General features: G+C 25.8%; 1 protein-coding gene across 2 annotated transcripts in view; it reads left to right on the forward strand.

The window, feature by feature from the left end:
* The window catches only part of LOC107164817 (zwei Ig domain protein zig-8-like), a 270,224-nt gene that overhangs the window by 120,326 nt on the left and 134,668 nt on the right, over positions 1-15,230 (forward strand). The gene's annotated exons all lie outside the window — the stretch shown is intronic.

The following is a 15,230-nucleotide window of genomic DNA, read 5'->3' on the forward strand; positions in this document are numbered from 1 at the left end:
GATAACAGTGTTGTACATTTCTTATAAACAAATATTAACAAATATGGTGAGAGGAAATAGTGGAATATTGCAGGTGTATTATATTATAGTTGTTAAGCATAGATATGCCAAAGAAAAAATTACCAATATTTTTTAACAAAATACATTTCAGTAGATTTAAAGTCTCAACTGTTTTCTTAATAATTAACACTGGATAATAATGTACAGTAATCGCACTAATAAGTTTAATTTTAAACTCTCTTCATTATCTATTGTATATTTGACATACCATTTAGCCTAAAACTTTGTAAGGACGGTGTGTGTACTATGAAACTATATATCTCCAAGGTTTCAAAAGTTTTCTGTGTCTGTACGAAAGTATGAGAAAACGCAATTACAAGACTAATTAATTAATCTGAATATTATGACGAACGAAATAATTACGATATGTTGCGTGGAGTAGTTTAATATTACCCGCCTATAAAATGTGTGATTAAAAATTGATAACTCTGTGACTCTGCATATTATGCAAAAACGTTGAGCTTCATATAATTATATGATGATAATAATATGTTGTTTAACGAATCATGCACGTTGCCTGGTCTTACGGCACTCATAAATTTCATTGCTGTGGATTTATACGATATTTTTCCGTACTACAACAGTAGTGGTTGACATTCGTTTCCGACAAAATTCGTGTTTATTCGCCAGAAATTTTTGTGAACAAGTTCAATCGGTTATTCAAACTATATAAGAACTGTCAAAAAGTGGGGCTTCCTAAGAGCGGACTTACAGGGCGGGGGGGGGCACATTAATGAACAGGACTTAATACATACATATACGTTAGTAAATAAGTATACATTTTCGTACGCCACGACATGTTGTTAATTATTTACATGTCGCGAAGCACTCTAAATAAAACGTTGGTTGGGAAATACTGTTAAAGACGGAATTCAGTTTTGGATACAAAACACTCGCCCAGTGGCTACCCATGCAAGGATCGCTGCACAACTTGTAGTTTTCCTTATTTTTTTTTTTTTTTATTTAGCTACCACCGCTACGTTAAGCTTAACATAACATATAGGATATAAGGGATAATCTACGAATTTTTACGAAAACTTTCATCCAAAGAATCGGTAACGTGAATACGGTGGAAAAAATGCCGTGGACGGGGTCGTGTGAAATACTGACAGTTGCACGAACATTGTATGGCGTAGGCGAGAACCCTAGAGAAACTATAAATTCGGTATAACATACTGTATTATACCTACACATACATTCGTTATTATTATCCCGAAACATCAGCTGTCGTATAAAATAACTCACCGAGTTCACAATAATAGGCGTGTCTATACAGCCTAATATCAACAGTAATTAAAGGTGTAGTATAATGCATGGGTTTGCCGCTATTTTACTCACGTCATATAATTATAACACATCGTTTATATTAAGCTGGTAGATAGTGTTTATCAAAAGATATCGAAAATTGAAAAATATATACACCCGTTTGAAATTTCAGAATTCGATTTATAAAACAACATCATATTATTATTATGCATTGTATTTCTTTCTTGTACATACATATCAGTATATCACCGTCCTATCAGTCTGATACCTGAGACTGAGACTTAAAATTTTAATAATGTGTATAATACTAAATAGTAGTTATATAGATTCAACCTATATAATATTTAGATAAATTCATTATGATATAAAAATATTTGTTGTATTTAGTGGCTGTTGTCTATGAGAGATACCTTCGCTAATTAATAGCATATTTTTATTCAAAATTGTATTTTAAAAATGATTGTTATAAAAAAGTTACTATCATAATTTTTTCAGTTTATAATAATTTAATTTATATATAATATATATTATACAACTCAAAATATAAAATAAAACTCTCTAAAAAATTAAAATGTTGTCATCTACTAATGATAAAAATAGTACAATATAAACATTTCCACTATTACACTAATTTCTTGTATGCTCTAGCTGTGTCCTGTTTATGTTTCATAACATAAAATTAATTACACTATTTATTAAGTTTTAACTTTGAGTTCTAATTCATTTAATTTTAAATAATAAAATCCAGAGTTATCTAAAATCGTACGGTTATAGGCGATGACATTATTTAAAAAAAACAACGTAATAGTACATTTGGAGCAGTTGAAGGAGTAAATGTTCTGGATGTAACAGTACGCAGTACGTCCATATCAGTGGCGTAATTACGGGGGGGGGGGGGGATTTGGGTGTCGTATCCCCCCATGACCTTTTTTTTTAGACTGGTTAACTACATTCACCTATGTACTTCTTTATCTAATAATATTATTATAATTTTTTTATATATATATATATATATATTGAAATCAAATACTTCGGCGAATTAATATTATTATAAATAGTCCATTTTATACTTTATAGAAATAATACAAAATAAAACAAATCCTTTATGCTAGTTGCACATAAATACTTCGTAGGTACCTAGTTCGTTTAAATGCAGCTACGCAAGTTTATAAGTATCATTATTGCAATATGTTTTGTGCATGTTTTGAGTTTGTTTATGCATTGTGTAGTGGTACAAAAATAAACCACCGAGTAGCAAAGTTTTATTTTATCGTGGATCGACGATGCTCGACGATTATCAGATTATTTTATCTAGATTAAAGACTATTGTCATATCTATCCTATCTTATCCTATCCTACCATTTTTCCGTAGTCCTATTGAACTAAAAATAACTTATCGATTTGTACACTTAATCGGAATTTATTCCATGTCTTATGTGTACATAAATATATTGCTCTGAATTCTGAAAGGTGCTTATAATAAATACTTTTTATTTATTTTTCATGGGGGGGGGGGTATAGGTTAAATGTTAAAACATTTCATCCCCTCCCACAAACACGGCCAAATTACGCCACTGGTCCATATCAATTAAATGGTTAATAAATAATAAGTAGGTACTTAAATTTAAATTTAAAAAAAAATATTTTATGATTGAAGATTTCTTTTCATCTTAATTTCTAAAAAATAAATACATTTTTATTTTATTTATTGTAGACTTTTAATTTGAATCACGTTACATAAATATTAATTATTTCATAACTACTAAAACCTCCCTTTCCATCATATCATAGGTTTATTTTTTATAAGCATGGTATCGATTTAAATCCTTAAAATATTAAAAGGATGTTATCTATGTCAATTTTAAATTAATATAATATCTCGTATCATCAAATTATCATCTATAATTGTTGATATTTCACCTATAACTTGCTTGAAAATTAGAATATTTAAAAATTGTTGACGCTTAAACGTAGATAATGTTCTTACTTAAAAATATGATAGCAGCTAAATTCCCTCTAACATACTAATAAACAGTACACTTTTGAAACCAGTGAAAAAAAATTCACTATGTCAAACAAGTGTATGACAGAGATGATAATTACATATGTAACGTCCTCTTAACCTAAAAAATAATTATTTAGTTTGTAAAAACCCAATCTCCTAAAAATTTTGATTTAATTTGTTTGCAAAAAGCTAGTACTCTACATATAGTTTAATAATTACAATAATCTAATAGTCAGCCTTTTAAAATGGAGAAATGTAAATAATTTGCTTATACAATTTTAAATTATTTTTCTTTAATTATTCATCAATATAAATTTTAAATAATTACTATTTATGAACCATTAGTCTAAAATATTTAGATTAATGGATATCAGCACGATCATTTAAATATTCTCTTTGAGAATTCAATCAAAGATTAAGTAATACCATTATATTCAAAATATATTATTATTATATAAATACAAAGGTATAATAACACGCTTACCTTGGGAACTATAATAAAACTGGGTCACCTAAATAAAAACTGATTGAGAAATTATCACTTTGAGTTAAATCAAGAACGAAATGATCAAGCTATTTCTGATAACATACTAGTTTCATAATATTTTATGAATATGATATCAGCTATTATTATACCTATAATAGCATTAATAATTGTGGCTATACCTTATAGATTAATTTATTCACCGTATTTCCTTGTTCAATAGACGAATAAGAAAATCAAAATTTATAAGTAAAGGTTGACAAGCGATAGGGCACTGTTGAATCATATTTTACTTGTAGTCATTCATCATATCAATGGAAGAAGATAATAGAAGAACTCCTCAGAAAACAGTTCTATATGTTCAACTAAACGAATCCGTCCGTGCGTAGAAATCACTTTTGGTGGTATCTTGATATCGAAAAATAATTTCTTCTGTTATTCGGAATATATATTTTGACCGTTTATAAAAAGATAAGGTCCAAAAATCGACGGCCCGAGTATTGAAAAATTACTTTTTTTTTTCGTTCGCAGTGAAACCTCGGTTATGTTTTTTTCTCAACTTATGCCCACACCCCGCCATCGTCACCACAACTATACGTAGAAGCCAAACAAGTTGAATATCATTGGGTTGAAATTTCGGTTATTATTATTTATTACCACAACATCTCTCCTGGGTGGCTTAAAACCTGCGCTCGTTTTTCTTACACTCTCCGTTCCTCATACACACCCCTTAACGGAAAAGCGTTACCCAACCACTCACGGCACACCTGGCGCCAGCGCTTTACTACTTCACCGGCCGGTCGTCAACTGGTATCGCATTTGTCACAGTGAGGGAAGGAAGGGAGATTCTAGGCTTTTTCTACTTTTTTCGATCTCGATCTCCGCCCTCATCGCCCTACATCACATGTCCCTAACCATCTAGTCAAAATGCATCACCTAAATCTTCTGATATATATGCTTGCACATTTTTTATTCCCACATTTGTGCTTTATATATTATGTACATAATAAGTATATGTCATCAGAATCTGGTATAGTAATTTTTAGACATTTTACGTGTTAAAAACCATGAATCTTCGATGTTATATACATATTTTTTGTCTACAAATATTACGGATAATTCAAATTGGACTAAAAATGAAATACGCCGTTCACTTATTCCTTTATATGAATAAATATACTAATATAACCATGCGGTTTTTATGTATAGTCCAAGTCTCGCTGTAAATTGTCTCGATATTATTGAAATAGGTACAATAACTTATCATCCTAAGCTATGTCGTGTATCAGATTACCAAGAAATTGAAGAAAATATTAAATTACGCATTAAAATTCATTCTCCAGTAACATCCACATTAATTTTAATTTTTTTCCCATGTGATAGTATTTCGGTATATCAAAATAAAATGTTAATTTGGTTTATTTGTTTTAATTAATGTTAAATTATAGTTCAGAAAAAATAACTGTTGTCTTCCACCGATTAGTTTTTTTTTAATTATTTTTTTATTGATCATAGCTTTGAAAACTGTGGCTATTAGCTGATTGAAGGGAGATAGTTGGTTTTTGAAAGTCTAATGTATGTGTGACAAGGATTTTGATACTTATAACAACGGGGGTTAAACATCCGGCAACTAGCAATATCGGTCAGAACGTACACTCGGAGTGTGTACGCAACTGAGTGTAGACATTAGGCAAAAACAATAGCATAACAATAACAAATATTGTTTTTGCAATAAATTCCTATTTGTACGATAAGATAATAATAATGTCAAATATTTTCTCTATGAATTATGGAATATTTGTCCATGAATTATAACAATAGTATATAAATATAGACTAAAAATGTATTTTAAATTTTTTTTTAATGTTATATCACAAATAAAACAAATTCAAGTTATAAACTTCATATAAGTTAAAACTAATGCCATATAAATCATTATTTATTTTATTTTTATAATTTATAACTTAAATTACATTTGGTTGATGAAATTAATTAGTGTTTGGTTAATCAGAGAAATAGCTGTTTTAATTTTATATTTAAATCGAATTTATTTCATTTTTTTTTCACACCACATAGAACACTGTATTTATTAATTGTTTTTCCATACAGAAATAATGACCATCTGCTTTCTAACATTAACACGTTTTTTTTTCTGCAAAATATTTTTCATTTAAAATACGCATTTAGTTTAAAGGATTATGTAAACAACATTAAAATGGACAAAATTACATTATACTATGTCTGTTGTTTTGAATGTTTCTTTTTAGTTGTTTTTGTTAAATTACCTAGTATTGAGAAAATACATTACAAGGCCATTCGTCTACTCATTAACACTGTGCCTTGTTTGACCCTAATCAGAACTATAGTATGCATAGTGTATTAGTGTATACACACGAGTAACTTAAACAAACTAAATAAATTATCGATGGATTGTAACTTAATACGAATTTTATATATCATTATAATAATATATAACACGAATCATGTGAAGGATCTAGTCTCATATTTAGTTATGTTTTTAATGTTTTAATATACTAATGGTAACATTATAATAACAATTATAATACATATAATAGCATGTGTTTTTTTTTTTTTTTGAAAATTTAGAAAAAAAATATTAACATGGTTCTAAAAAATTTATTCAAATATTTATATGACATATTATTTTAAAAAATGCACATCTTATGAGAATTACATTCCACAGGTTTTAATAACTTAAATAATTCCGATTGAATCTAAAATACATTGCAGTTTTTTTTTTATATCCGTGGTTTCCCATGGAGATTGACATTTAAAAAAATTAAATAACTTGTTTTAATCAATATTTAAAAATAAAAATAATATTTGTTTTCAAATAAAAAAAATATTATAATGCATAGACACTTGTGCTACATTTTTGGCGTACTTTTTAATTTTTTTTAATTTTTTAATACTGAAAATAAAAAACTTAAAAATTGATCAAAACAATTTTAAAAATATTCAATATAACCAATTTTTAAATCTTATTTTGAAATTATAAATTTATATAGTAAAAAATGTATTTAAGTCAAATGGCTGATTTTTAAATTATTTTTATTATTTTTATTCTCGTCATAAATAATTGCTATCGATTTGTTAGAGACATTATAATTTCAAAAAATATAAATTTACCTAGGTACATATATTTTTTTAAATTATAATGTTTCTAGCATAAATTATCATAATTTACTTATAACTATAATATTGATGTTTAAAATTTTTTTTTTAAATCAGCCATTTGACTTATATACATTTTTTTTACCATATAAATTTTTCTCAAAATAAGATTTAAAAATTGGCTATATTGAATGTTTAGGAATTTTTCTCATCAATTTGTAATTTTTTTTTTTTTATTATATTTCATTCGTCATATTGTCAGATGTCCGTGGGACACTGTATTTACATTATATATTATATTGTGCCACTGTCTTACTTTTATAGTTTTTAGTCATGTTTTACATCATTATAATGACGTTTATATTGAAGTTAAAATCTCCATTTTATTGAGTTGTAAGTTTGACTATAATCAAAATTTTTTTCTTAATTCAAATTCATTCTCATATTGAAATGTATTTTTGCAATTTATTATATTTTAATTAATAAATAATAAGTTCTATAAGTTTTGTTTATTGATATACATTATTAACAAAATCATTTTTTGAATATTTTTTTTTATCGCATTAAATTCAGTTACGAATCTAAGTTTGCATTTTTTTTCCAAAGTGATGTTTCTAACATTTTGAAAACTTAAAAATGAAAAATACAAATTATTGACATACTATTATTTAAAATGCACTCACAGGACATAACTATTACTTTAGTTGTATTCATTTTTACTTTCTTAATGGCTCGGTAATGGATAGTTATCTAACCAAAATAAACCAATTTTTTCCTTCACGCTGATCGAACTACCTAGTAATATGATAAGAATTTTAAAACTGACTTGTATTTGTTATAATATCTACTTGATATTGGTCATTCGACATTTCACAATTTTACCACCACCCTTCCCCTCCCCCCCATTCAAAGTCTGCCCATACAGACATTTTTAGTTTGTGGCATGATCTTCCTATAAGATAAATAAAATAGTTTTAATAATAAAAGGCTGAAGTAAGACTATAACAGCATTACTTAGAAATTCCCATAGGTGGTTGTTGTTTTAGTTATGATTTCTCTCGAGAAGTTCAAAATAGAATATGAGAGCCAAGAGGTTGATGAATTTATGTATAATTTATTTCAATTGTTTGTATTTTTTGTGATTCTCATCTATATAAGATACTATAATACCTTTAGTATATATTCTTAACGATAACAATACAAGTTGATATTGTACTATAAAAATGTCACTTTCATTTAAATAATTAAATCAGTTCAAGAATACTTACATGTATTTTATTCATATTATAATACTAATTTTTATTTTATTTCATAAATATCATACAATATGTTGAAGCTTTATACATATATTGTTATTATTAAAAGTGTACCTACTGTGAATAATGTACGCAAGCGTACATTACATACCTACAAGATAGATAATTTAATATTTATTTAGCGTAAAATACTGATCTGTCTTGTTTTTTATAATATATGTATTAGGTAAGTATACAGATGTAAAATTATTTTCTTTTATTGAATATCTAAGTCCTAAGAATTTAAAAATATTAAATCTCAGAAGCAAATATGATTGCATCAAATCTTTAGCTATTGTGTAATTTGATATAATATCCACCAATGCTTTTGTACTTAAACTATTTACTTTTATCTTTAAATAATTATTAAAGGAAGTTTTCTGCTTTTTCGGTTCGTTTTTTTAAGAAATCATCTCTTTGACATTATTAAAAAAATCATTTTATACGGGATTCAATCAAATTAATTGTTCATATACTTCAGTTCACTACTGGAAATAATAAAACACACTTGAAGCATACACAAGGTCAAAGCTATGATATACCCTCATCACATCAGCAACAGTTAATAATATTATTAAGCGGTGAACTATTGTTAATTTTGGATGAAAGCTGATGATAATACTGAACATAGACACATCAGTCCATTAGGGTTTTCTAGTCGTCTGGTTGCGTTTATTCGTTCAAGTGTCGATCTGGGTGATGTGCCAACGGAGCTGTTGTCATAAACATTTTAACCAGATAGGATAAAACTACTATCTATTAAACCACTCTACGTGAAAGCAGCATACTTAATCATTGGTATCTAAGTGTTCATTTTATGATTTAGTGAACTTTGAAATGTTGAAACCTCTTGGTTACCAGTTAAGTGATAACTTACCCATGTCCTACATTCCACATAAAATCAATCAAATTCAAATTTTTAGGTTAATTTGAATTTTCGTATGTATTTTATCAATTTTTTTTATTATTATACGTGAAAATTATTATAAAAAGACAAAATATCAAAAATAGAAGCAATATATGTGTGTATTGAGTTCTTCATATTTTATAACAATTGGCATATGGACTAATAATACAGTCACAAATGAGTGAAAATAATGATTTAGCTTGTCATAGTTTTGATGACGATCATTTAGTACATGATCAAATCGACTAAAAAAAAAAAAACTAGCATCAGACTTGTTTGAAAACTGTTACAAAACAAATAATCTTAGCAGAATCATCGTTATTAAATACATGTAATTGTATAAGATTAAAGATCAAATAGAAATACTGCTATAGATAAAATAATAATTATGTGTGTAACATACAATGGGAAGCACATGATAGTCATATATAATTATAAAAATGTTGTGTATATATATATATATATTATATATATATAATATTTAAACGATTGACATATCACTAATATTAATATTAACATAGACTTGCATATAATATGTACATGAAATTAAGATACATGAAATAAATATTACAAAAAGTTAGACCAAGTCAGTGATTTTGGTTCTTAAAAAGCGAGACGCATATTGATTATATAACGGTTTTAACATTTTTTAGGTGGTCTGATAAAAATTTAAAAAGTGTATTATATCCCTGGGTTATTGTTGGAATTAAGTCAAATGAATACTCCAGACATGTTTTTTAAAACGCTGTTAGTTGTTTTCCAAATATGACGGAAATTCTTCAGAAAATACATACGATAAATTAAATTATTTTGTACCAAAAAAAAAAAAAATGTGCATTATGCATAGCCAACTAAATTCTGCTTCGATAATTTTGTTCCAATCGAATGCTTAATTTATGATAATTGTCTTAATATACTAAGATAAATGAAGAATGAGAACTTTTAATCACCTGGTATTTTGTTCCTTTGATTCGTTTTATTTAAAAACAATTTTTTCTCAATTATTTTTATTTAATTTTTATAAATTATTCGTATAGAAATTATAAACTTATTTTCAAAAAAATTAACAAGAAAAATCAGTAATCATTTATTTTTATTTTAGATACCGAAATTATAATCTCGTTCTTCATTATGTAGTTTAACAGTTATGAATTTTTTTTTTCTTAATTGGATATTGTATTTACATGATAAAAATACTATGTACTTAGTTAAATTTCAAAACTAGTTTATAATACTTACTAAACTACTATTATTAAGTTTTATAAAAACACGGCATTTGCAATAATTAACGTAATTTTAAACTTGAATTTGCTGTATTTTCAAAAATTGACGATCATTTTATAGTAACCACATACTACTAGTTATTAAAAAGAAGAGATACATGAGTTGAATATACTACACATTATTTATCAAATGGGATTAATTATGCATTTGATATTTTAAAAATAGTTTTAACGGATTTATAAGTTATAAAACAATAATAAATCATCCATGACAAAAAAGATTCAATTATTGTTAACATAATTATACATTATTGACACAAAACACACACACATTTATTAATTCAACAATGGTTGGATATTATCTAAAGTTAGTGGATCGTTGCATACACAACGCAATAGGTTTTACTTTAGTCACGGTATGGCGTATATCAAATTTGGTATTGTTTTCGAAGACACAAAACTTCTGACCAGACTATTCAGAATCCAATTCCACATTTTTTAACCATTAACTATGTTCAATCGTATCGGCTTATTTGAACGCAAATTGATACTACTTTAAAGTACTCAGCATAATTACTCAAATGTAAAGCATAAAACCGTATATACAACGTTATGAAGGTAATCTATTGTTAACAATTCAATCAATAACAAATCTTAACTGTTTGATATCGGAATCACAGACAATATTCAATTCTTTGTTAAAAAAAATTAAAAATATAATATTGTTCTTACTGATTTAAAATGCCAAAATAATATTATAATTTGTTGTAATGTTAAAAATGTATACATTCCCACAGCAGTCATGTAGTCATTTTGCCTATCCATCGTGCCGTGTTGCAATCCTATAACATTATTTTTATTTTTACATCATATGAAAACGTGATGTCATTATTCAAATTAATAGCTTGATATAATTATAAGTAAAATTATACTAACTGAAAAATGCTTATAAAAATATTTTTTAATGATATTGTATTGTCAATACTAGGACATTATAATGGCAAAATAAATTCAATGCGAATCGACATTTGATAATAATATCATAGGTTCTCAATTTAAATGCATTATAAGTATATAAGTATACTGAATGACACGGCTACCAACTTAATTGGGCAATAAATAAATTCGCGTTGATTAAAAAACAAAACAAAGTATTTTAATAAAATATAAGGAATTTTAAATTAACTAATTGTGTTATCATTAAACAATAGCAAAAATCGATCATTATAGTCTCTGAGTTCTGCGCAACCTAACAAACAGTCTTGTAGTTTTGAATAAAAGATGTTTTCTCGTGGTGCAGCCGTTACTGAAGTAAATAAATTACAGCCAAGGCCCAAGTCTAAATGCACAGAAAACAAGAAGCCTATGTATTCTATCCCATACATCACGGCTGAATAATTTATAGGTGTAGAAGAAAATATGTTGAAACAGAATTACAATTAAATATGGTCATGAATATATTTTTTGAATAGTTATATGTTGACATTTACATCAGTTGTTCTTATTCAGTTACTAATCTAACACTAAATCTAATATTGCATTTAAGTACTTAGTTGACATTTATGAATATTTAAATTATATTTAATCTCAATACAAAACAAATAATCTATGTTCTATTTGTATGAAAGCGTTATCATCGTTATCATTAATAATAAAATTGTAACAAGACATAATTATACTAAATTCTTGTGGAATTATCCACGTGTTTTTAGTACCATTCTATTATTATAACGTTTTGTGTCGTTAATTAAATGTGGTTCTGAGAATGTCATCTTTGGAATAGTTATTTTTTTTATAAAAAAGATCAGTATAAATTTAATAATTTAAGAGTGAAAATATGTATAATATTTCATTTTGATAAATTTATTTTAATTTTTACTTAATGCGTTTTTCATACAAATCATTGTAAAAATAGATTCAATAATTATTAAACATATTATGACTTACTAAGTATATCTTTATTTAATAAAATTCATTATCATGCCTGTTTAATTGTATGATAATAGTTGAGTTCTAATAACCATATATTATATAAAGATACAAAAATATTACTGTTTTTACATATAAAATAGGTTTTTAATTTGTTTATATACTATGCATTTGTCGGTACTCGGTATACCTAAGCTATGCTCAAAGGGGAAATTTAACATACATTATTTCAGCACACATTTAAGTGAGCATTATAGCATAATATATGATATTAAAACAAAATATCACAAAATTATAACTATAATTTAATGAACCAATGTGCTATTTATCATTGATAAGGTGTTAATTTTTAATTTTAATTTTTTTGGTTTTGAAATTTTTTAGCAATGCATTTTATATTACATTTCCACATCTAAGATGTATGCAATATTAAATTCTCAATCAGTTTATTTTTATTATCATTTGTTTTCCTTTTAAATCATTGCCATGTTATACAATGTATCATCATAATTTATCAATAACTCTATAATAATTATATAAATATAATATAATAAAACTAACATATGCCAGAATACTTAAAAAATATTTATAACATGATTTTATTAAAAATAAATATTATAAATCTTACTTTATTTTGTACGTCAATAAGTTCAGATCTAAATTTAATATCTGCGTATACTTAAAATACACGCATATTATTTGAACTTTTTTTTAATAAACAAAGAAAAACTATCAACGTTTTGTTGATGCTATTAAATTTAATTTCTCTTAAACTAGTAAATTTTGCATTTTTAATCTACATACAAACTTGCCTTTTTATACTGTATATTTAGAAGTTCTATTAAACATAGTTGACAATGTACTCAATTTTTAATTTTCAAAACCATGACAATCATTTAATGTGTCATAATTTAACGATTACTTTTATAGCAATTTATTTGAAATTATTTTCTACTGGTGGATTTATATAACCTTGGCACAAAGGATTTTCATGCACCTAAACACATAATATATAATAGAACCAAATAGTAAATTGGCTATCGTGAAACATTCAGCTGGTTCAATGTGCACATTGCCCTATAAACATAATACTCACCAAATAAGACAATTTAATTTTAACTAACAAATAAAATAAATGTGCTTAACGTAACGATAAATTATTGATGAATCAAATATATTAAGTAATTTACAATAAATGTACTGTTTCTTTTAAATTTTTTTATTTTTTATTTATATAAACATACAAGTTTACCGATGTGTAAAATCTATTGCAAGATTGCAATGCTTTGATCATCAAAGTCGACTTGTTATAATATTTTTTGTTATGTATTTTCAAAGACCAACCGACAACCCTTTAAAGAACCAAATTTATTATAAAATTATTATTGCTTTGTTGAAAATAAAATATTCATTATAAGTTTGTATTTGTTATTTACATGTATCTACTTATTCATTAAATTATAAAACCTAACTTTATCGTAGTCATAATGTTGTCTTATATTCAATAAATCAAAAAAAAAAAAAACAATAACATTTAGTCAGAGTTGGTAATAGAGAATAGACACATCATACTAGTTTTACACATATTATATTGTACCTTCATATACGAAATGTCATCAAAATATGAAAAGCAATATAATTTTACCATATTTTATGAACAAATTTTATTTTATTGAAGTCCTAAAACCAATTTCATCGTAGTCCTTTTTTTGTGTTGTAATATCCTACGTTCGCACTTTCTTCTTTTTTTCTCCCTCTTTCTTTCTTTTGTTGCTATCCCATAACTATGCCATGTATTTTATCCATGGCCACTTAAACGAGCCTATTATAAACGATAATAGAAACAATAAATTTTCAAAAAGCTGACATGTTAACCGCTAACGTTCTCGTTGTTTTCATGATTAAGGCTCTCGAATATTAGTAAACCATAATAATTATTGTTATCTAACTTTTCTTAAGTTTGATTTTTATTAATTATATTTAACTTAAAATTTTTTATAATTTCTGTGTAAATTAGGCAATATCTATAAAAACAAACAATAAGGTACATTTTCACATAATATTTTTAAATAATAGTTTTTTATTTTTTTTTATTTCATAACATAAATTTCTTTTGTTTATTTACATTACTTATAATGTGTATAACCATGATCGACTAGCTTATGATTCTTTCCAGCTATTCGTTTACATATGGCATGGTCACATTTTTCAATGTCCATTTTATACGCTTATACATATGTGTATAATATATCTAGTGTATAATAAAGTAAAATGATTGAATCAGTTAGGAAATCATGCTTTTGAATTGGTATACTTTTATGGGTTAAGATACCACATGGTCCGTACTTTCATCTTCTGACCTTCAATACATTTCTATTAGCTATGACCGGTCGTGGAATGGTTCGTGGCTACGGTTCTACACCCGTAACTACTTTTTGTATTATAGAAAACAAATTAAACAAAGATAGACGTTGGAGTTTTATTATAAAATAATATGGTTAGGTCAAATTATTAATTCTTACGAACACCACAAAAAATACCTCTTCAAAGTGTGTAGTATATCTTTTGTTAATTATATTAAGGCGTTCTATTATAACATTTAAATACCCGAATTTGATAGTTATAATATTATTGATAATTATTATGAGAATAATCAATTGAAAGTTACTAGAATATAGTATAAGAATAATGGACATGAAATGATTAAGATATTCTAAAATTGTATATATATCGTATTAATTTTTGCCTAAAACAGCCTATGAAATAATTATGAAATAATATTTTTCATAATTATGATTAAAAATTTATTGAAATAATGATATAATAATATATTGTGTTGTGTTGTTTAAAAATGAATCATGTCTTCAGAATTTCAAAATCATAGAAACTAATAAATTCCGATAAACAAAATAATAGCAAGTATTAT

The sequence above is a fragment of the Diuraphis noxia genome, unplaced genomic scaffold, assembly GCF_037042655.1.
Source record: "Diuraphis noxia isolate RWA-SAM2 unplaced genomic scaffold, SU_Dnox_SAM2 contig0002, whole genome shotgun sequence".
NCBI classification, from domain to species: Eukaryota; Metazoa; Arthropoda; class Insecta; order Hemiptera; family Aphididae; genus Diuraphis; species Diuraphis noxia.